This window comes from Scyliorhinus torazame, chromosome 14, assembly GCF_047496885.1.
Source record: "Scyliorhinus torazame isolate Kashiwa2021f chromosome 14, sScyTor2.1, whole genome shotgun sequence".
NCBI classification, from domain to species: domain Eukaryota; kingdom Metazoa; phylum Chordata; class Chondrichthyes; order Carcharhiniformes; family Scyliorhinidae; genus Scyliorhinus; species Scyliorhinus torazame.
The window spans coordinates 198,628,422-198,645,132 of record NC_092720.1 but is presented as its reverse complement, the minus strand read 5'-3'; the positions used below and the strand labels follow the sequence as shown (position 1 = coordinate 198,645,132).

At 48.3% G+C, this 16,711-nt stretch overlaps 7 non-coding genes and 1 pseudogene across 7 annotated transcripts; all 8 read left to right on the top strand.

The window, feature by feature from the left end:
* Window positions 1-745: 745 nt before the first annotated feature.
* LOC140390617 (U1 spliceosomal RNA) lies at window positions 746-909 on the top strand. The gene has a single exon (XR_011934677.1). It is a non-coding gene; the product is annotated as a U1 spliceosomal RNA (small nuclear RNA).
* A 1,922-nt stretch (window positions 910-2,831) lies between these two features.
* Window positions 2,832-2,995, top strand: LOC140390650 (U1 spliceosomal RNA). The gene has a single exon (XR_011934709.1). It is a non-coding gene; the product is annotated as a U1 spliceosomal RNA (small nuclear RNA).
* Window positions 2,996-4,925: 1,930 nt separating this feature from the next.
* LOC140390711 (U1 spliceosomal RNA) lies at window positions 4,926-5,089 on the top strand. Its single transcript, XR_011934769.1, has one exon. It is a non-coding gene; the product is annotated as a U1 spliceosomal RNA (small nuclear RNA).
* A 1,944-nt stretch (window positions 5,090-7,033) lies between these two features.
* On the top strand, window positions 7,034-7,197 carry LOC140390970 (U1 spliceosomal RNA). The gene has a single exon (XR_011934996.1). It is a non-coding gene; the product is annotated as a U1 spliceosomal RNA (small nuclear RNA).
* Window positions 7,198-9,133: 1,936 nt separating this feature from the next.
* LOC140390693 (U1 spliceosomal RNA) lies at window positions 9,134-9,297 on the top strand. The gene has a single exon (XR_011934751.1). It is a non-coding gene; the product is annotated as a U1 spliceosomal RNA (small nuclear RNA).
* Window positions 9,298-11,220: 1,923 nt separating this feature from the next.
* On the top strand, window positions 11,221-11,384 carry LOC140390656 (U1 spliceosomal RNA). The gene has a single exon (XR_011934714.1). It is a non-coding gene; the product is annotated as a U1 spliceosomal RNA (small nuclear RNA).
* A 1,922-nt stretch (window positions 11,385-13,306) lies between these two features.
* On the top strand, window positions 13,307-13,457 carry LOC140390874 (U1 spliceosomal RNA; annotated as a pseudogene).
* A 1,914-nt stretch (window positions 13,458-15,371) lies between these two features.
* Window positions 15,372-15,535, top strand: LOC140390677 (U1 spliceosomal RNA). The gene has a single exon (XR_011934735.1). It is a non-coding gene; the product is annotated as a U1 spliceosomal RNA (small nuclear RNA).
* Window positions 15,536-16,711: the final 1,176 nt, after the last annotated feature.

The window sequence follows — 16,711 nt, the reverse complement described above, 5'->3', positions numbered from 1 at the left end:
AGAGTTCGATCCAGGCCCCGGGTCATTGTCCATGAGGAGTTTGCACATTTCCCTCAGTGTTTGCGTGGGTCTCACCCTCACAACCCAAAGATGTACAGGCTAGGTGGATTGGCCACATCAAATTGCCAATAAATTGGAACATAAAATGAATTGGGTACTCTAAATTTATTTTTAAACATTATAGTGTGTGAGTGTGTGGTGATGCATGTGGGATGGGGTGCGTGCGTGGGGATGGGGGTGGGGAGCATGTCCCCATGAAGATTAACCTGACCCCGCCCCCAAATAAACCTGCAAACATGCCTCTCAATAAACTGCTCATGACGCTAAAAAACCTCTCCTAGAGACAACAACCAATATCTTCGTGACTCCAAAAACCTCCTCATCAATCTTTCTATTTCTGTGTCAGAAAAGTTAATTGTTTCCTTGCTGAATAAAGATGGACAGACAAAGTTTTGAGAGAGATAGTCTTCATTCCGGAAAACGGCCCATCGTTTGACTGATGGGTAGATAAGGGGCGGTTCACTTCCTTTTCAGGCCAATATGCAAATAGCATAGCGGACGTTTTAGGCAATGTGTTTCTTATAGAGAGGTATATTCGACAATTTGTCAAAATCATACAACAGAACTAGTCTAATTCGGTAGAGATAATTGAAAGTAAAGTGACAGTTTGGCCGTGTAAATGCAGTAAGTGTGAGTGAAAGATGTGATGTGTGGTGTGGACTGGGAGGGTGTACTGTTTTTAAGCATACTTACCTGGCAGGGGTGAAACCATGATCAACAAGGTGGTTCGCCCAGGATGAGGCTAGCCCATTGCACTTCGGGTGTGCTGACGCCTGCGATGTCCCCAAATGCGGGATACTCGACTGCAAAATTTGTGGTAGTGGGGGACTGCGTTCGCGCTCTCCCCTGATTTACGAAACAAAAATAGATTGATCCTTTTCAGATCGAGCAACCTGTTGGAAGCATCGCCTTAAAAACCTCTCCCGGAGCCAACAACAGGGTAGCATGGTAACACAGTGGTTAGCAGAGAACATGCAGTTCAGAATGAGGCCGTTCAGCCCATCCAGTCTGCACCGACCCACTTCAGCCCTCACTTCTATCCTATCCCATTAACCTCTCCTAAACTTTTTTCGACAATGAGGGCAGTTTAGCATGGCCAGTCCACATAACCTGCACTTCTTTGCACTGTGGGAGGACACCGCAGCACCTGGAGGAAACCCACGCAGACTCCGCACAGACAGTGACCCAGCGGCGAATCGAATCTGGCACCCTGGTGCTGTGAAGCCACCGTGCTATCCACTTCTGCTACCGTGCTGCCCTGCAGTTGCTTCACAGCTCCACGATCCCAGGTCCCATTCCCGGCTCTGTGGACTCTGCACATTCTCCACGTGTCTGCGTGGCTTTCCTCCGGTTGCTCCCACAAGTCCCCAAAGGCATGCTGATAGGTAATTTGGACATTCTCAATTCTCCCGCTCTGTACCCGAACAGGCGCCGGATTGTGGCGACTAGTTGTTTTTCACAGTAACTTCATTGCAATGTTAATGTAAGCCTACTTGTGACGATAATCATTGTTTTTATTACAATCAACATCTTTGTGACTCTCAAATCCTCCTCATCAATTTCTTTCTATCCCCGTTGCAGAAATATTAACTCAGTGTCGGGTGTGTGTGTTGGGTGATTGTGAGTATCAAGAATGAGTGTGTGTGTGTTTTTCGTGGGGGGCTGGTGTGCTGGGTCTGTGCGTGTCAGATGGGTGTGTGCGAAAGTGGCACATGGTGCAGTGGTTAGCACTGGGACAACGGCGCTGAGGACCCGGGTTTGAATCCTGGCCCAGGGTCACTGTCCGTGTGGAGTTTGCACATTCTCGCCGTGTCTGCGTGGGTTTCACCCCCACAACCCAAAGATGTGCAGGTTAGGTGGATTGGCCATGCTAAATTGCCCCTTAATTTTAAAAAATAACAAAATGATTGGGTGCTCTAAATTTAAAAGAAAAAAGATGGGTGCAGGAGGGTCGGGGTAGTGTGTCTGTTTAGGGGCGGCATGGTGGCGCAGTGCTTAGCACTGTTCCCTCACGGCGTCGAAGACCAGAGTTCGATCCAGGCCCCGGGTCATTGTCCATGAGGAGTTTGCACATTTCCCTCAGTGTTTGCGTGGGTCTCACCCTCACAACCCAAAGATGTACAGGCTAGGTGGATTGGCCACATCAAATTTCCAATAAATTGGAACATAAAATGAATTGGGTACTCTAAATTTATTTTTAAACAACATAGTGTGTGAGTGTGTGGTGATGCATGTGGGATGGGGTGCGTGCGTGGGGATGGGGGTGGGGAGCATGTCCCCATGAAGATTAACCTGACCCCGCCCCCAAATAAACCTGCAAACATGCCTCTCAATAAACTGCTCATGACGCTAAAAAACCTCTCCTAGAGACAACAACCAATATCTTCGTGACTCCAAAAACCTCCTCATCAATCTTTCTATTTCTGTGTCAGAAAAGTTAATTGTTTCCTTGCTGAATAAAGATGGACAGACAAAGTTTTGAGAGAGATAGTCTTCATTCCGGAAAACGGTCCATCGTTTGACTGATAGGTAGATAAGGGGCGGTTCACTTCCTTTTCAGGCCAATATGCAAATAGCATAGCGGACGTTTTAGGCAATGTGTTTCTTATAGAGAGGTATATTCGACAATTTGTCAAAATCATACAACAGAACTAGTCTAATTCGGTAGAGATAATTGTAAGTAAAGTGACAGTTTGGCCGTGTAAATGCAGTAAGTGTGAGTGAAAGATGTGATGTGTGGTGTGGACTGGGAGGGTGTACTGTTTTTAAGCATACTTACCTGGCAGGGGTGAAACCATGATCAACAAGGTGGTTCGCCCAGGACGAGGCTAGCCCATTGCACTTCGGGTGTGCTGACGCCTGCGATGTCCCCAAATGCGGGATACTCGACTGCAAAATTTGTGGTAGTGGGGGACTGCGTTCGCGCTCTCCCCTGATTTACGGAACTAAAATAGATTGATCCTTTTCTGGTCGAGCAACATGTTGGAAAGATTGCTCTAAAAACCTCTCCCGGAGCCAACAACAGGAGAGCATGGTAACACAGTGGTTAGCACAGAACATACAGTGCAGAATGAGGCCGTTCAGCCCATCCAGTCTGCACCGTCTCACTTCAGCCCTCACTTCTATCCTATCCCCTTAACCCATTAACCTCTCCTAAACTTTTTTCGACAATGAGGGCAGTTTAGCATGGCCAGTCCACATAACCTGCATTTCTTTGCACTGTGGGAGGACACCGCAGCACCTGGAGGAAACCCACGCAGACTCCGCACAGACAGTGACCCAGCGGCGAATCGAATCTGGCACCCTGGTGCTGTGAAGCCACCGTGCTATCCACTTCTGCTACCGTGCTGCCCTGCAGTTGCTTCACAGCTCCACGATCCCAGGTCCCATTCCCGGCTCTGTGGACTCTGCACATTCTCCACGTGTCTGCGTGGCTTTCCTCCGGTTGCTCCCACAAGTCCCCAAAGGCATGCTGATAGGTAATTTGGACATTCTCAATTCTCCCGCTCTGTACCCGAACAGGCGCCGGATTGTGGCGACTAGTTGTTTTTCACAGTAACTTCATTGCAGTGTTAATGTAAGCCTACTTGTGACGATAATCATTGTTTTTATTACAATCAACATCTTTGTGACTCTCAAATCCTCCTCATCAATTTCTTTCTATCCCCGTTGCAGAAATATTAACTCAGTGTCGGGTGTGTGTGTTGGGTGATTGTGAGTATCAAGAATGAGTGTGTGTGTGTTTTTCGTGGGGGGCTGGTGTGCTGGGTCTGTGCGTGTCAGATGGGTGTGTGCGAAAGTGGCACATGGTGCAGTGGTTAGCACTGGGACAACGGCGCTGAGGACCCGGGTTTGAATCCTGGCCCAGGGTCACTGTCCGTGTGGAGTTTGCACATTCTCGCCGTGTCTGCATGGGTTTCACCCCCACAACCCAAAGATGTGCAGGTTAGGTGGATTGGCCATGCTAAATTGCCCCTTAATTTTAAAAAATAACAAAATGATTGGGTGCTCTAAATTTAAAAGAAAAAAGATGGGTGCAGGAGGGTCGGGGTAGTGTGTCTGTTTAGGGGCGGCATGGTGGCGCAGTGCTTAGCACTGTTCCCTCACGGCGTCGAAGACCAGAGTTCGATCCAGGCCCCGGGTCATTGTCCATGAGGAGTTTGCACATTTCCCTCAGTGTTTGTGTGGGTCTCACCCTCACAACCCAAAGATGTACAGGCTAGGTGGATTGGCCACATCAAATTGCCAATAAATTGGAACATAAAATGAATTGGGTACTCTAAATTTATTTTTAAACAATATAGTGTGTGAGTGTGTGGTGATGCATGTGGGATGGGGTGCGTGCGTGGGGATGGGGGTGGGGAGCATGTCCCCATGAAGATTAACCTGACCCCGCCCCCAAATAAACCTGCAAACATGCCTCTCAATAAACTGCTCATGACGCTAAAAAACCTCTCCTAGAGACAACAACCAATATCTTCGTGACTCCAAAAACCTCCTCATCAATCTTTCTATTTCTGTGTCAGAAAAGTTAATTGTTTCCTTGCTGAATAAAGATGGACAGACAAAGTTTTGAGAGAGATAGTCTTCATTCCGGAAAACGGTCCATCGTTTGACTGATAGGTAGATAAGGGGCGGTTCACTTCCTTTTCAGGCCAATATGCAAATAGCATAGCGGACGTTTTAGGCAATGTGTTTCTTATAGAGAGGAATATTCGACAATTTGTCAAAATCATACAACAGAACTAGTCTAATTCGGTAGAGATAATTGTAAGTAAAGTGACAGTTTGACCGTGTAAATGCAGTAAGTGTGAGTGAAAGATGTGATGTGTGGTGTGGACTGGGAGGGTGTACTGTTTTTAAGCATACTTACCTGGCAGGGGTTAAACCATGATCAACAAGGTGGTTCGCCCAGGACGAGGCTAGCCCATTGCACTTCGGGTGTGCTGACGCCTGCGATGTCCCCAAATGCGGGATACTCGACTGCAAAATTTGTGGTAGTGGGGGACTGCGTTCGCGCTCTCCCCTGATTTACGGAACTAAAATAGATTGATCCTTTTCTGGTCGAGCAACATGTTGGAAAGATCGCTCTAAAAACCTCTCCCGGAGCCAACAACAGGAGAGCATGGTAACACAGTGGTTAGCACAGAACATACAGTGCAGAATGAGGCCGTTCAGCCCATCCAGTCTGCACCGTCTCACTTCAGCCCTCACTTCTATCCTATCCCCTTAACCCATTAACCTCTCCTAAACTTTGTTCGACAATGAGGGCAGTTTAGCATGGCCAGTCCACATAACCTGCACTTCTTTGCACTGTGGGAGGACACCGCAGCACCTGGAGGAAACCCACGCAGACTCCGCACAGACAGTGACCCAGCGGCGAATCGAATCTGGCACCCTGGTGCTGTGAAGCCACGGTGCTATGCACTTCTGCTACCGTGCTGCCCTGCAGTTGCTTCACAGCTCCACGATCCCAGGTCCCATTCCCGGCTCTGTGGACTCTGCACATTCTCTGCGTGGCTTTCCTCCGGTTGCTCCCACAAGTCCCCAAAGGCATGCTGATAGGTAATTTGGACATTCTCAATTCTCCCGCTCTGTACCCGAACAGGCGCCGGATTGTGGCGACTAGTTGTTTTTCACAGTCACTTCATTGCAGTGTTAATGTAAGCCTACTTGTGACGATAATCATTGTTATTATTACAATCAACATTTATGTGACTCGCAAATCCTCCTCATCAATTTCTTTCTATCCCCGTTGAGGAAATGTTAACTCTGTGTCAGGTGTGTGTGTGTCAGAGGTGTGTGTGTGCGTTGGGGTGATAGTGATTATCAAGAATGAGTGTGCGTGTGTTTTTCGTGGGGGGCTGGTGTGCTGGGTCTGTGCGTGTCAGATGGGTGTGTGCGAAAATGGCACATGGTGCAGTGGTTAGCACTGGGACAACGGCGCTGAGGACCCGGGTTTGAATCCTGGCCCAGGGTCACTGTCCGTGTGGAGTTTGCACATTCTCGCCGTGTCTGCGTGGGTTTCACCCCCACAACCCCAAGATGTGCAGGTTAGGTGGATTGGCCATGCTAAATTGCCCCTTCATTTAAAAAAATAACAAAATGATTGGGTGCTCTAAATTTAAAAGAAAAAAGATGGGTGTAGGAGTGTCGGGGTAGTGTGTCTGTTTAGGGGCGGCATGGTGGCGCAGTGCTTAGCACTGTTCCCTCACAGCGTCGAAGACTAGAGTTCGATCCAGGACCCAGGTCATTGTCCATGAGGAGTTTGCACATTTTCCTCAGTGTTTGCGTGGGTCTCACCCTCATAACCCAAAGATGTACAGGCTAGGTGGATTGGCCACATCAAATTGCCAATAAATTGGAACATAAAATGAATTGGGTACTCTAAATTTATTTTTAAACAATATAGTGTGTGAGTGTGTGGTGATGCATGTGGGATGGGGTGCGTGCGTGGGGATGGGGGTGGGGAGCATGTCCCCATGAAGATTAACCTGACCCCACCCCCAAATAAACCTGCAAACATGCCTCTCAATAAACTGCCCATGACGCTAAAAAACCTCTCCTAGAGACAACAACCAATATCTTCGTGACTCCAAAAACCTCCTCATCAATCTTTCTATTTCCGTGTCAGAAAAGTTAATTGTTTCCTTGCTGAACAAAGATGGACAGACAAAGTTTTGAGAGAGAAAGTCTTCATTCCGGAAAACGGTCCATCGTTTGACTGACAGGTAGATAAGGGGCGGTTCACTTCCTTTTAAGGCCAATATGCAAATAGCATAGCGGACATTTTAGGCAATGTGTTTCTTATAGAGAGGTATGTTCGACAATTTGTCAAAATCATTCAACAGAACTAGTCTAATTCGGTAGAGATAATTGTAAGTAAAGTGACAGTTTGGCCGTGTAAATGCAGTAAGTGTGAGTGAAAGATGTGATGTGTGGTGTGGACTGGGAGGGTGTACTGTTTTTAAGCATACTTACCTGGCAGGGGTGAAACCATGATCAAAAAGGTGGTTCGCCCAGGACGAGGCTAGCCCATTGCACTTCGGGTGTGCTGACGCCTGCGATGTCCCCAAATGCGGGATACTCGACTGCAAAATTTGTGGTAGTGGGGGACTGCGTTCGCGCTCTCCCCTGATTTACGGAACTAAAATAGATTGATCCTTTTCTGGTCGAGCAACATGTTGGAAAGATCGCTCTAAAAACCTCTCCCGGAGCCAACAACAGGAGAGCATGGTAACACAGTGGTTAGCACAGAACATACAGTGCAGAATGAGGCCGTTCAGCCCATCCAGTCTGCACCGTCTCACTTCAGCCCTCACTTCTATCCTATCCCCTTAACCCATTAACCTCTCCTAAACTTTTTTCGACAATGAGGGCAGTTTAGCATGGCCAGTCCACATAACCTGCACTTCTTTGCACTGTGGGAGGACACCGCAGCACCTGGAGGAAACCCACGCAGACTCCGCACAGACAGTGACCCAGCGGCAAATCGAATCTGGCACCCTGGTGCTGTGAAGCCACGGTGCTATCCACTTCTGCTACCGTGCTGCCCTGCAGTTGCTTCACAGCTCCACGATCCCAGGTCCCATTCCCGGCTCTGTGGACTCTGCACATTCTCTGCGTGGCTTTCCTCCGGTTGCTCCCACAAGTCCCCAAAGGCATGCTGATAGGTAATTTGGACATTCTCAATTCTCCCGCTCTGTACCCGAACAGGCGCCGGATTGTGGCGACTAGTTGTTTTTCACAGTCACTTCATTGCAGTGTTAATGTAAGCCTACTTGTGACGATAATCATTGTTATTATTACAATCAACATTTATGTGACTCGCAAATCCTCCTCATCAATTTCTTTCTATCCCCGTTGAGGAAATGTTAACTCTGTGTCGGGTGTGTGTGTGTCAGAGGTGTGTGTGTGCGTTGGGGTGATAGTGATTATCAAGAATGAGTGTGCGTGTGTTTTTCGTGGGGGGCTGGTGTGCTGGGTCTGTGCGTGTCAGATGGGTGTGTGCGAAAATGGCACATGGTGCAGTGGTTAGCACTGGGACAACGGCGCTGAGGACCCGGGTTTGAATCCTGGCCCAGGGTCACTGTCCGTGTGGAGTTTGCACATTCTCGCCGTGTCTGCGTGGGTTTCACCCCCACAACCCCAAGATGTGCAGGTTAGGTGGATTGGCCATGCTAAATTGCCCCTTAATTTAAAAAAATAACAAAATGATTGGGTGCTCTAAATTTAAAAGAAAAAAGATGGGTGTAGGAGTGTCGGGGTAGTGTGTCTGTTTAGGGGCGGCATGGTGGCGCAGTGCTTAGCACTGTTCCCTCACGGCGTCGAAGACTAGAGTTCGATCCAGGACCCAGGTCATTGTCCATGAGGAGTTTGCACATTTTCCTCAGTGTTTGCGTGGGTCTCACCCTCATAACCCAAAGATGTACAGGCTAGGTGGATTGGCCACATCAAATTGCCAATAAATTGGAACATAAAATGAATTGGGTACTCTAAATTTATTTTTAAACAATATAGTGTGTGGTGATGCATGTGGGATGGGGTGCGTGCGTGGGGATGGGGGTGGGGAGCATGTCCCCATGAAGATTAACCTGACCCCGCCCCCAAATAAACCTGCAAACATGCCTCTCAATAAACTGCTCATGACGCTAAAAAACCTCTCCTAGAGACAACAACCAATATCTTCGTGACTCCAAAAACCTCCTCATCAATCTTTCTATTTCCGTGTCAGAAAAGTTAATTGTTTCCTTGCTGAACAAAGATGGACAGACAAAGTTTTGAGAGAGAAAGTCTTCATTCCGGAAAACGGTCCATCGTTTGACTGACAGGTAGATAAGGGGCGGTTCACTTCCTTTTAAGGCCAATATGCAAATAGCATAGCGGACGTTTTAGGCAATGTGTTTCTTATAGAGAGGTATGTTCGACAATTTGTCAAAATCATACAACAGAACTAGTCTAATTCGGTAGAGATAATTGTAAGTAAAGTGACAGTTTGGCCGTGTAAATGCAGTAAGTGTGAGTGAAAGATGTGATGTGTGGTGTGGACTGGGAGGGTGTACTGTTTTTAAGCATACTTACCTGGCAGGGGTGAAACCATGATCAAAAAGGTGGTTCGCCCAGGACGAGGCTAGCCCATTGCACTTCGGGTGTGCTGACGCCTGCGATGTCCCCAAATGCGGGATACTCGACTGCAAAATTTGTGGTAGTGGGGTACTGCGTTCGCGCTCTCCCCTGATTTACGAAACAAAAATAGATTGATCCTTTTCAGATCGAGCAACCTGTTGGAAGCATCGCCCTGAAAACCTCTCCAGGAGCCAACAACAGGGTAGCATGGTAACACAGTGGTTAGCATAGAACATGCAGTTCAGAATGAGGCCGTTCAGCCCATCCAGTCTGCACCGACCCACTTCAGCCCTCACTTCTATCCTATCCCATTAACCTCTCCTAAACTTTTTTCGACAATGAGGGCAGGTTAGCATGGCCAGTCCACATAACCTGCACTTCTTTGCACTGTGGGAGGACACCGCAGCACCTGGAGGAAACCCACGCAGACTCCGCACAGACAGTGACCCAGCGGCGAATCGAATCTGGCACCCTGGTGCTGTGAAGCCACGGTGCTATCCACTTCTGCTACCGTGCTGCCCTGCAGTTGCTTCACAGCTCCACGATCCCAGGTCCCATTCCCGGCTCTGTGGACTCTGCACATTCTCCACGTGTCTGCGTGGCTTTCCTCCGGTTGCTCCCACAAGTCCCCAAAGGCATGCTGATAGGTAATTTGGACATTCTCAATTCTCCCGCTCTGTACCCGAACAGGCGCCGGATTGTGGCGACTAGTTGTTTTTCACAGTAACTTCATTGCAGTGTTAATGTAAGCCTACTTGTGACGATAATCATTGTTTTTATTACAATCAACATCTTTGTGACTCTCAAATCCTCCTCATCAATTTCTTTCTATCCCCGTTGCAGAAATGTTAACTCAGTGTCGGGTGTGTGTGTTGGGTGATTGTGAGTATCAAGAATGAGTGTGTGTGTGTTTTTCGTGGGGGGCTGGTGTGCTGGGTCTGTGCGTGTCAGATGGGTGTGTGCGAAAGTGGCACATGGTGCAGTGGTTAGCACTGGGACAACGGCGCTGAGAACCCGGGTTTGAATCCTGGCCCAGGGTCACTGTCCGTGTGGAGTTTGCACATTCTCGCCGTGTCTGCGTGGGTTTCACCCCCACAACCCAAAGATGTGCAGGTTAGGTGGATTGGCCATGCTCAATTGCCCCTTAATTTAAAAAAATAACAAAATGATTGGGTGCTCTAAATTTAAAAGAAAAAAGATGGGTGCAGGAGGGTCGGGGTAGTGTGTCTGTTTAGGGGCAGCATGGTGGCGCAGTGCTTAGCACTGTTCCCTCACGGCGTCGAAGACCAGAGTTCGATCCAGGCCCCGGGCCATTGTCCATGAGGAGTTTGCACATTTTCCTCAGTGTTTGCGTGGGTCTCACCTTCACAACCCAAAGATCTACAGGCTAGGTGGATTGGCCACATCAAATTGCCAATAAATTGGAACATAAAATGAATTGGGTACTCTAAATTTATTTTTAAACAATATAGTGTGTGAGTGTGTGGTGATGCATGTGGGATGGGGTGCGTGCGTGGGGATGGGGGTGGGGAGCATGTCCCCATGAAGATTAACCTGACCCCGCCCCCAAATAAACCTGCAAACATGCCTCTCAATAAACTGCTCATGACGCTAAAAAAACCTCTCCTAGAGACAACAACCAATATCTTCGTGACTCCAAAAACCTCCTCATCAATCTTTCTATTTCTGTGTCAGAAAAGTTAATTGTTTCCTTGCTGAATAAAGATGGACAGACAAAGTTTTGAGAGAGATAGTCTTCATTCCGGAAAACGGCCCATCGTTTGACTGATGGGTAGATAAGGGGCGGTTCACTTCCTTTTCAGGCCAATATGCAAATAGCATAGCGGACGTTTTAGGCAACGTGTTTCTTATAGAGAGGTATATTCGACAATTTGTCAAAATCATACAACAGAACTAGTCTAATTCGGTAGAGATAATTGTAAGTAAAGTGACAGTTTGGCCGTGTAAATGCAGTAAGTGTGAGTGAAAGATGTGATGTGTGGTGTGGACTGGGAGGGTGTACTGTTTTTAAGCATACTTACCTGGCAGGGGTGAAACCATGATCAAAAAGGTGGTTCGCCCAGGACGAGGCTAGCCCATTGCACTTCGGGTGTGCTGACGCCTGCGATGTCCCCAAATGCGGGATACTCGACTGCAGAATTTGTGGTAGTGGGGGACTGCGTTCGCGCTCTCCCCTGATTTACAAAACAAAAATAGATTGATCCTTTTCAGATCGAGCAACCTGTTGGAAGCATCGCCCTAAAAACCTCTCCAGGAGCCAACAACAGGGTAGCATGGTAACACAGTGGTTAGCATAGAACATGCAGTTCAGAATGAGGCCGTTCAGCCCATCCAGTCTGCACCGACCCACTTCAGCCCTCACTTCTATCCTATCCCATTAACCTCTCCTAAACTTTTTTCGACAATGAGGGCAGTTTAGCATGGCCAGTCCACATAACCTGAACTTCTTTGCACTGTGGGAGGACACCGCAGCACCTGGAGGAAACCCACGCAGACTCCGCACAGACAGTGACCCAGCGGCGAATCGAATCTGGCACCCTGGTGCTGTGAAGCCACGGTGCTATCCACTTCTGCTACCGTGCTGCCCTGCAGTTGCTTCACAGCTCCACGATCCCAGGTCCCATTCCCGGCTCTGTGGACTCTGCACATTCTCCACGTGTCTGCGTGGCTTTCCTCCGGTTGCTCCCACAAGTCCCCAAAGGCATGCTGATAGGTAATTTGGACATTCTCAATTCTCCCGCTCTGTACCCGAACAGGCGCCGGATTGTGGCGACTAGTTGTTTTTCACAGTAACTTCATTGCAGTGTTAATGTAAGCCTACTTGTGACGATAATCATTGTTTTTATTACAATCAACATCTTTGTGACTCTCAAATCCTCCTCATCAATTTCTTTCTATCCCCGTTGCAGAAATGTTAACTCAGTGTCGGGTGTGTGTGTTGGGTGATTGTGAGTATCAAGAATGAGTGTGTGTGTGTTTTTCGTGGGGGGCTGGTGTGCTGGGTCTGTGCGTGTCAGATGGGTGTGTGCGAAAGTGGCACATGGTGCAGTGGTTAGCACTGGGACAACGGCGCTGAGAACCCGGGTTTGAATCCTGGCCCAGGGTCACTGTCCGTGTGGAGTTTGCACATTCTCGCCGTGTCTGCGTGGGTTTCACCCCCACAACCCAAAGATGTGCAGGTTAGGTGGATTGGCCATGCTAAATTGCCCCTTAATTTAAAAAAATAACAAAATGATTGGGTGCTCTAAATTTAAAAGAAAAAAGATGGGTGCAGGAGGGTCGGGGTAGTGTGTCTGTTTAGGGGCGGCATGGTGGCGCAGTGCTTAGCACTGTTCCCTCACGGCGTCGAAGACCAGAGTTCGATCCAGGCCCCGGGCCATTGTCCATGAGGAGTTTGCACATTTTCCTCAGTGTTTGCGTGGGTCTCACCCTCACAACCCAAAGATGTACAGGCTAGGTGGATTGGCCACATCAAATTGCCAATAAATTGGAACATAAAATGAATTGGGTACTCTAAATTTATTTTTAAACAATATAGTGTGTGAGTGTGTGGTGATGCATGTGGGATGGGGTGCGTGCGTGGGGATGGGGGTGGGGAGCATGTCCCCATGAAGATTAACCTGACCCCGCCCCCAAATAAACCTGCAAACATGCCTCTCAATAAACTGCTCATGACGCTAAAAAACCTCTCCTAGAGACAACAACCAATATCTTCGTGACTCCAAAAACCTCCTCATCAATCTTTCTATTTCTGTGTCAGAAAAGTTAATTGTTTCCTTGCTGAATAAAGATGGACAGACAAAGTTTTGAGAGAGATAGTCTTCATTCCGGAAAACGGCCCATCGTTTGACTGATAGGTAGATAAGGGGCGGTTCACTTCCTTTTCAGGCCAATATGCAAATAGCATAGCGGACGTTTTAGGCAATGTGTTTCTTATAGAGAGGTATATTCGACAATTTGTCAAAATCATACAACAGAACTAGTCTAATTCGGTAGAGATAATTGTAAGTAAAGTGACAGTTTGGCCGTGTAAATGCAGTAAGTGTGAGTGAAAGATGTGATGTGTGGTGTGGACTGGGAGGGTGTACTGTTTTTAAGCATACTTACCTGGCAGGGGTGAAACCATGATCAACAAGGTGGTTCGCCCAGGACGAGGCTAGCCCATTGCTGACGCCTGCGATGTCCCCAAATGCGGGATGCTCGACTGCAAAATTTGTGGTAGTGGGGGACTGCGTTCGCGCTCTCCCCTGATTTACGGAACTAAAATAGATTGATCCTTTTCTGGTCGAGCAACATGTTGGAAAGATCGCTCTAAAAACCTCTCCCGGAGCCAACAACAGGAGAGCATGGTAACACAGTGGTTAGCACAGAACATACAGTGCAGAATGAGGCCGTTCAGCCCATCCAGTCTGCACCGTCTCACTTCAGCCCTCACTTCTATCCTATCCCCTTAACCCATTAACCTCTCCTAAACTTTTTTCGACAATGAGGGCAGTTTAGCATAGCCAGTCCACATAACCAGCACCTCTTTGCACTGTGGGAGGACACCGCAGCACCTGGAGGAAACCCACGCAGACTCCGCACAGACAGTGACCCAGCAGCGAATCGAATCTGGCGCTGTGAAGCCACCGTGCTATCCACTTCTGCTACCCTGCTGCCCTGCTGTTGCTTCACAGCTCCACGATCCCAGGTCCCATTCCCGGCTCTGTGGACTCTGCACATTCTCTGCGTGGCTTTCCTCCGGTTGCTCCCACAAGTCCCCAAAGGCATGCTGATAGGTAATTTGGACATTCTCAATTCTCCCGCTCTGTACCCGAACAGGCGCCGGATTTTGGCGACTAGTTGTTTTTCACAGTCACTTCATTGCAGTGTTAATGTAAGCCTACTTGTGACGATAATCATTGTTTTTATTACAATCAACATCTTTGTGACTCTCAAATCCTCCTCATCAATTTCTTTCTATCCCCGTTGCAGAAATATTAACTCAGTGTCGGGTGTGTGTGTTGGGTGATTGTGAGTATCAAGAATGAGTGTGTGTGTGTTTTTCGTGGGGGGCTGGTGTGCTGGGTCTGTGCGTGTCAGATGGGTGTGTGCGAAAGTGGCACATGGTGCAGTGGTTAACACTGGGACAACGGCGCTGAGAACCCGGGTTTGAAACCTGGCCCAGGGTCACTGTCCGTGTGGAGTTTGCACATTCTCGCCGTGTCTGCGTGGGTTTCACCCCCACAACCCAAAGATGTGCAGGTTAGGTGGATTGGCCATGCTAAATTGCCCCTTAATTTAAAAAAATAACAAAATGATTGGGTGCTCTAAATTTAAAAGAAAAAAGATGGGTGCAGGAGGGTCGGGGTAGTGTGTCTGTTTAGGGGCGGCATGGTGGCGCAGTGCTTAGCACTGTTCCCTCACGGCGTCGAAGACCAGAGTTCGATCCAGGCCCCGGGCCATTGTCCATGAGGAGTTTGCACATTTTCCTCAGTGCTTGCGTGGGTCTCACCCTCACAACCCAAAGATGTACAGGCTAGGTGGATTGGCCACATCAAATTGCCAATAAATTGGAACATAAAATGAATTGGGTACTCTAAATTTATTTTTAAACAATATAGTGTGTGAGTGTGTGGTGATGCATGTGGGATGGGGTGCGTGCGTGGGGATGGGGGTGGGGAGCATGTCCCCATGAAGATTAACCTGACCCCGCCCCCAAATAAACCTGCAAACATGCCTCTCAATAAACTGCTCATGACGCTAAAAAACCTCTCCTAGAGACAACAACCAATATCTTCGTGACTCCAAAAACCTCCTCATCAATCTTTCTATTTCTGTGTCAGAAAAGTTAATTGTTTCCTTGCTGAATAAAGATGGACAGACAAAGTTTTGAGAGAGATAGTCTTCATTCCGGAAAACGGCCCATCGTTTGACTGATAGGTAGATAAGGCGCGGTTCACTTCCTTTTCAGGCCAATATGCAAATAGCATAGCGGACGTTTTAGGCAATGTGTTTCTTATAGAGAGGAATATTCGACAATTTGTCAAAATCATACAACAGAACTAGTCTAATTCGGTAGAGATAATTGTAAGTAAAGTGACAGTTTGTCCGTGTAAATGCAGTAAGTGTGAGTGAAAGATGTGATGTGTGGTGTGGACTGGGAGGGTGTACTGTTTTTAAGCATACTTACCTGGCAGGGGTGAAACCATGGTCAATAAGGTGGTTCGCCCAGGACGAGGCTAGCCCATTGCACTTCGGGTGTGCTGACGCCTGCGATGTCCCCAAATGCGGGATACTCGACTGCAAAATTTGTGGTAGTGGGGGACTGCGTTCGCGCTCTCCCCTGATTTACGGAACTAAAATAGATTGATCCTTTTCTGGTCGAGCAACATGTTGGAAAGATCGCTCTAAAAACCTCTCCCGGAGCCAACAACAGGAGAGCATGGTAACACAGTGGTTAGCGCAGAACATACAGTGCAGAATGAGGCCGTTCAGCCCATCCAGTCTGCACCGTCTCACTTCAGCCCTCACTTCTATCCTATCCCCTTAACCCATTAACCTCTCCTAAACTTTTTTCGACAATGAGGGCAGATTAGCATAGCCAGTCCACATAACCAGCACCTCTTTGCACTGTGGGAGGACACCGCAGCACCTGGAGGAAACCCACGCAGTCTCCGCACAGACAGTGACCCAGCAGCGAATCGAATCTGGCACCGTGGCGCTGTGAAGCCACCGTGCTATCCACTTCTGCTACCCTGCTGCCCTGCTGTTGCTTCACAGCTCCACGATCCCAGGTCCCATTCCCGGATCTGTGGACTCTGCACATTCTCTGCGTGGCTTTCCTCCGGTTGCTCCCACAAGTCCCCAAAGGCATGCTGATAGGTAATTTGGACATTCTCAATTCTCCCGCTCTGTACCCGAACAGGCGCCGGATTTTGGCGACTAGTTGTTTTTCACAGTCACTTCATTGCAGTGTTAATGTAAGCCTACTTGTGACGATAATCATTGTTATTATTACAATCAACATTTATGTGACTCGCAAATCCTCCTCATCAATTTCTTTCTATCCCCGTTGAGGAAATGTTAACTCTGTGTCGGGTGTGTGTGTGTCAGAGGTGTGTGTGTGCGTTGGGGTGATTGTGAGTATCAAGAATGAGTGTGCGTGTGTTTTTCGTGGGGGGCTGGTGTGCTGGGTCTGTGCGTGTCAGATGGGTGTGTGCGAAAATGGCACATGGTGCAGTGGTTAGCACTGGGACAACGGCGCTGAGGACCCGGGTTTGAATCCTGTCCCAGGGTCACTGTCCGTGTGGAGTTTGCACATTCTCGCCGTGTCTGCGTGGGTTTCACCCCCACAACCCAAAGATGTGCAGGTTAGGTGGATTGGCCATGCTAAATTGCCCCTTAATTTAAAAAAATAACAAAATGATTGGGTGCTCTAAATTTAAAAGAAAAAAGATGGGTGTAGGAGTGTCGGGGTAGTGTGTCTGTTTAGGGGCGGCATGGTGGCGCAGTGCTTAGCACT